The sequence below is a fragment of the Parasteatoda tepidariorum genome, chromosome 10 (assembly GCF_043381705.1).
Source record: "Parasteatoda tepidariorum isolate YZ-2023 chromosome 10, CAS_Ptep_4.0, whole genome shotgun sequence".
Taxonomy (NCBI): Eukaryota; Metazoa; Arthropoda; class Arachnida; order Araneae; family Theridiidae; genus Parasteatoda; species Parasteatoda tepidariorum.
Window position 1 is genome coordinate 78,098,130 of NC_092213.1, and position 6,908 is coordinate 78,105,037.

Consider the following 6,908-nt stretch of genomic DNA (forward strand, 5'->3'; position numbering starts at 1 on the left):
AACACTTATTTCTACCCGCGTGTTGAACTATTTTTTAGTGTCGTTTTTAATATTTTTTCGTGATGGCAACAGTTAAGAGAGTTTCTTTTCAATTATAGGGGGTAGTTTTAATTTCGTTTTTGTTTTTCGTGGTGGCAACGATACCAATCCTGCACGACTAGGTTTCGTGTGGCGTCACAACTACTGTTGATAGATGGCAGTGAGCCATTCTGACAAGATATAGCAAGATAGGTCTTGGTCTGTGTCATATGTGTGCTGAATTCAGTTCCCTTCACTTATGCTGATGAGTTGTTAATCACGTGACTGTTTAATATTTTTCTCATTGGCTGTTAGAGTTTTTTTTGAGTTTGGCAACGATTAGAAAGGACTTTAAACTTCTCCCCACCGTTTTTCACAAGTTACTTTGCTCTGGTGTGTGTTGTTGCTTTCTGAAAGTTTATTTCTTAAGTTTGTTTTAGTTATGGAAGCCAATTCTTCATTAAAAAGAAAGCACATTGAAATTCAAGTAAGTACTTATTACTTCCTTTACTCACACAATTATTGATTCATAAAATTTTTTACCGATGGCCTCCTCTTGTTTTGCGATTCCTGAGATTAAGAAAGGTTTTTTTTCCCCACTTATTCAACACGGTAGAAAACCAAAACTATGCAGGGTCACTGCCGGACAGATCTTTTTTTTGCCCAGACACAATGTCTGTCAATAATCGAACTAAATTTTTAAAGTGGTATGATGAGCACAAGGAAAATGAATTTGATTTTCAAAAAAAATGAAGTAATATTGCAAGTAATTATTATCCTTTTTAATTTCTTAAAGTACATTAGTACAATTTGTATGTATTTTTCTCCTAGTTATATTAAAATTGCTTCGTCATGCATGGCTGTCTATAGAAGCAAACACATTGTGGAAGGGACTATTGCTATGGTTCCCGTGAATGGATATATCAATACAACCAATTTCAATGCAGACGCTGTTAAATGGTTGGATTTTGTAGCTCGTCAGGAACATATCCAAATTCAACATGCTCTGCTCTTATAGGATGTGGAGAAGTTAAAATCAATGTCAGTGTTGATGGGTTCTGTAGTGATACAAATACAATTTATCAATACCATGTAAGTTTTATTCTTATGTATATACATATATATTTTAATTTTTTGTCGAGCGTTTTACGTCATTATAATTTTTTCAATGCTAGGGATGCTTCTACCATGGGTGCCTAGAGTGCTACGAAGGAGNATATATATTTAATTTTTTGTCAAACGTTTTACGTTATTATAATTTTTCAATGCTAGGGATGTTTCTACCATGGGTGTCTAGAGTGCTATGAAGGAGATGCTGTGCACCCTTTAAAGAAAATAACGATGTCAGCCCTAAGAAAAAAAAACAAGATAGTTGACCGAAAAGTTGTGCTCCTCAGACTACAGAGTTATTGAGAATGAAGAAGGATTGTCCAGAGCTGAACGAATTCATTAAGAATCATGAAGTGCAAGATAGACTGAAACCCAGAGATTCCTTCTTTGGCGGTAGGACTAATGCCAAACGACTGTACTACGAAGGTGAAGCAAAATATGTCGATTTCAAATCGCTATACCCATGGGTAAGTAATTTTTTTTTCAGGGTGAAATTCCTGAACAAATGTTATTAATATGTTATAAGTATTACGTTATTTGCTTAAGATAATCGCCTCTTATTTTTCAGGTAAACAAATATTGTGACTACCCAGTTGGTCATCCGGAAATCATAACATCGGATTTTCAGGATGCAACTAATTAATTTGGGTTAATAAAATGTAAAGTCACCAAGAGGACTGCACTTACCTGTTCTGCCATACAGATCTAATCAGAAACTGATGTTCCCGCTATGTAGAAAGCATTAATTGGAACCTGGGTATCCGAGGAGATTAAACTTGCCATTAAGAAGGGATATAGAATCGTGAAGGTGGTTATTCAATTTTTTAATTCTGATTTTTTCAAATAATCATAAAAATATTATGTATGTATATTTATCTTTCTTATTTCTTGCTTATTTTTTTAGATATACGAAGTATATAACTTCAAGGAGAAATCCAACCGTCTCTTCCGTTCATATATCGATCTCTTCCTGAAGATCAAACAAGAGAGTAGTGGCTGGCCTAAAAATTGTTTGAGTCCAGAACATAAACAACAATACATTCAAGATGACTAAACAGAGAAGGAATAGATTTGGACCCAACAAGAATTGAAAAAAATCCTGGTCGACGGGGGCAGTGTCCAAAGCATATATTAACAATATTTAGAGAAGGTGGGTTTCTTTTTTTTTCTTTAAAAGAATGAGAATATATAGTTGAAAGAATGTTTTGAATTTTTTTTCTCTTGCGCTACAAAAAAAAAATTTTTTTTTTTAGATGGGGAATGATCCTCTGCAAACCCCATTTAACATACGTAAATGACCTACCGAAGTTTAATAAGATGCTGGCTGATTCTACGAAAAAGGTATCTTTTTTGTGTGTATTTACGTAAAATATATGTTTACAGTTAAAATACTCCTCAAATATAATTTAAATTTGATTTTGCTTTAATTATAGGTTAAAGATATGTATTTTCCAAGTTGCGAAGTTGCTGCAATACAGTGTGAAGCTGTGAAGGAATTTATCGACCAAGACACAACAACAAACGTATTTATAGCGTCTTTTACCACAGCATGGGCCAGATTAAAACTCTATGAAGAGATGGATAAACTTGGTGATTCCGTCCATGACACGGATTCCATTATTTATGCGAGCACAGGAGATAATGACCCATCTTTGGGAAACTTCTTGGGAAAATTTACAGATGAGCTTGACGGAGATGTGATTACATCATTTGTTTCCGGTAAATACATTTTTTTAATTTCATATTTTTCAGTTATTAATGTAATTACTTAGAAATTTAAAGAAGCATTGCTTGTTTTTCACAGGCCGAGCAAAAAACTACGCTTAAAGAACAGAGTCGGGCAAAACATACTGTAAAGTTAGAGGTTTCTCTTTGAATTTTAGAAACTCTTAAATCCTGAATTTCGATTCAGTTAAACATCTTGTGTGCTCTTTAGACAGAGAAACCACAATACCTCTCTGCAATCCTTTAAAAATTGTCCGCCAGCCAAAGAAGAGGAAGGATGTGAACATGACGGAAACAAAGAAGTATCGCATAGTTTACGACAAGAGGATTATTAACGAGGCCGATTATACAACTCTCCCTTATGGATTTCAAAGGATCAAAATGTCTAGTGAATGCGACCCACTCATAAATAGCGTGCCTAGTGGATGCGACCCACTTAAAATATCGTGCCTAGTGGATGCGACCCACTTAAAAAATCGTGCCTAGTGGATGGGACCCACTTAAAAAACCGTGGAGTGCCATAGAAGAAGGGTCCTCGTCCCGCACTCTGGAAGGTCTCCTTGAGAGGGACCTACGGATGTCTTCGTGTTTGTATTGTGTGTGAATAAAAAAAGGATTTAATGAAAGTTGAAAAAATACAAGTTTATATTTTAAAATAATTTATTAACAGACTAATGGTTTACAGAATATTTTAGCCATCTGTTTTTTCTAGCAAACAAGACTAGTGCTGCAGAAGGTGAGACAGGTAAAATTTTTTTATTAATGACAAGCCCCTGATAAACTAAAAATCGGGTACCTCTAGGAACCAGGGTGCGGTATACAAGTAGCAGCATTTAATTTTTCTTGGTGATTTTACGTACGCATCGTTTTATATCATTTGGCGAACCAGTCACGTCTTTGCCGCCTGGCTAGGTCCGACTATCATGCACGAGCTTGGAAATTCAAGTCTTAACATTTCAAACACAGGCGTCGAAATTCTAATTCATTCAACTGAACGCCGATGATTTACGGTTCGTCTCGCCAGAAATATCGAATCTCAAAAAGTGTCCCGTTAGAGCGGATGTGAAAAAACAACCTTCTTCCGATGTTTGCGGAAAAGGTGTAACTCGAATTATTCAAATTTATTATTTCTCCGTCCTAATTAAAACTCTTCAATTACATCAACGGTTCCAGGATGCAAACAAAACTCAACAAAATAATGACAGAGATGCGTTTGTGCGGAACATTTTTCAAGAAATCCATCTCAGTAACACACCCATTTAGATATAATGATAATAATCCTCCTGATGTATTTTATATTCCGTCGCGCCTTGGGGGGTTTCGCGCCAACTGTATGCCAAAGCAGCAAAGAATAAATATAGTATTATCATTTTCGTGTGTTGACAAATCTAGAATAATAAATATTCATATATCCGTTAAAAGCATCTGTTCATTTTATTCTCTGCAAAGTGTGGAAAGGAAATGACCGACGAATGCATGCGATTATAAGTAATATGAATATTACCGCAAAAAAGATTGTGCTTCATCTTTACATCATGAATCGAAGAGGTGTCCCGGCCAGAGACGTAAGTTTATTTGTTTATTTTTGCCCTTTCTCCCCCTCTCTTTTAAAATAATATACATATCTATGTTAAATATTTATTACATTTATTTCAACAGTTCCTAATCCGAGGAACATCGATTTAACAGGAGTGCATTTCTTTAACGCGATATACAACCCAGATGTAAACAACCTTACCGATGACGAGAAGTACATTATAAAATACGGAACATTTCCGCCTGGTACTCCGCTGTTTCCACCGCCTCCACAAGAATCATAAGGAGCACCTCCCCTCAACACCCTGAATCCGCTGAACACCCTTCTCGGAAAAAATGCACCGAATCTAGCACATCACTGTGATGTGCTAGATTACATATTTATTTCCCATCTTTTTAAATATCTTTCATTACTTAAGCTTATTTTTATTAATAGAATTACATTTAAAAATAAATCAAAGACTTAATCTTTTAAAAAACGAACATGAACATATAATATTTATCCTTCTCCTATAGATCAATGCCACGGATACTTTTTATTTCATTACTAATCGAAAACAAAAATCTATTTATAACTTTTTATTCTAAATTTCCAACGGCTAAATGTTTCGGTTGCATGGTTGTAATAATTCTCATAAATTTGTTGGCGACTCGTGATCGCCAAGGTGTTCTTTAAAATCCATGTTGATATGCTAGTTGGCTTTGTTTTGGCTATGGTATATTAGGAAAAATCGCCAAATTATGGATCTCCTACCTATACTTTCTATGTCCGTTGGGAATAATTATATTCACTTTTAATTTCTAATTTGTGGAGGCTGGGAGCCCTTTGGGGGCCTCCCCAGTCTCAATTTTCTAACCGTCAGAAATGATATTCCGGCTGTATAATCTCTCAATCGAGAGTATTCTGATTTCATCCCTTTAAGGGATTGCTTATTTTTTGGATGAAGAAATGGCCATTGTCTAAATCTCAAAATATGCTTAATAAAATCCAAATTTACATTCAACGATTTGTACATTATTTCCTGGAAACTCAATTGTTCAATTCATTCATTAATGGCCTAAATGAACATTCATGTACTACACTATACAACTATGGGCGGCTACTGACGGAGACACAAACCTTCCGTCATAAAATAGTGCCAAAGACAGGGAAACGATAATGATTATCATTTAAGAAAATTTGCCTGCATCCTATTTACATCCTGTTTGTGTCCTATTCTTCAAGATCCTGATGAAAATCTCCTAATGTCCAGCGCAGCCTACCAGTGCATTTTCCAGCCGTAGATGTTTTTTTAGAAGAAAAACGAGTCATCTGTGTTTCTCATAAACTGATTGAAATCAATTTCTACGGTGTTCCTTACCTCTTCAAAAGTGTGACTTCCTGTTCCATCAGTGTGTTTCTCAGGAAGGTGTTTCAAGAAAGTGTTTCTCAAGAAAAGCAAACGGAGATGAATGTCAAGTGTGTCACTTTTAACAGTGAATTTTTTTTCCTCTCTTTCACTTACAAGAGAATCAAAAATCAGAGAGAAATTTTTTTTACACAAACTACAGTGCCTTTTTTTTGTAGTAAAATTTTTTTAAATTAACACAATTATTAGATACTTGCATTATTAAGTGCTTTTCAATTTCTAATTGATTATTTTATCTATCCAGTACTTGATATTTTGAATGCATAACATTTTTTTAAAGCAATTATTTCTTATTCTCATTAAATATTATTGAAATTAATTTTCATTTAATATGAATATCTTATATTCTATTTATTTTAATGATTACAATTTATTATTACTGTTATATTTTCATTTTTAAAATTGATTATTTTTCTTAACTTGATATTTAAATGGTATAACTATTTTTCATATATATATATCAATATATAATTTTAAGTTATCTGATTATTAAATATGTCTAAACGTAAGAATAATATAAACTTTCATATTCAACCCTTTGCTGGTGATCCAACCACATTAAAGTTTTTCTTTCTTCAATTAGAAGATTATGTTAAGATTAATTCTTTAGATGAAGAACAAGCTATTGCAACTTTTAGATCTTTAATCTCAGGCAATGCTTTAAAATTTTATATTGAAGAACCTTCATTGGTTAAAATGAAAACACTAACTGAAATAAAACATAAATTTTTGGATTTTTTTAGACAAGATGATAATTCATCTATTTTTGCTTTGAATAATATTTTGTTGAAACCTCAGGAGACAATAAGATCCTTAGCTCATAGGATAAACATAACTTTCCATAAAGTGTATCCTAACTTAAATGATTCAGATGCAATTGATACTTTAAAGTACACGCATCTAATGGGAGCTCTTCCTCATGATATTAAGGTCACAATTTTGAAAGAAAATATTAAAAGTTATGAGAATGCTGTTGAAAGAGCACAACAACTTCAGAATATAGACTCTGCTATTAACAATCAATTTAAAGGTAATGATGAGATCTTAAATCTAAATTCGGAAATTTCAAATTTAAAAGAGCAGATAAACAATATTGTTTCAAATAATAAT

The 6,908-nt window shown here is 33.5% G+C and overlaps 1 pseudogene; it reads left to right on the plus strand.

The window, feature by feature from the left end:
* The first annotated feature begins 2,385 nt into the window (after window positions 1–2,385).
* LOC122272100 (uncharacterized) lies at window positions 2,386–3,339 on the plus strand (annotated as a pseudogene).
* Window positions 3,340–6,908: the final 3,569 nt, after the last annotated feature.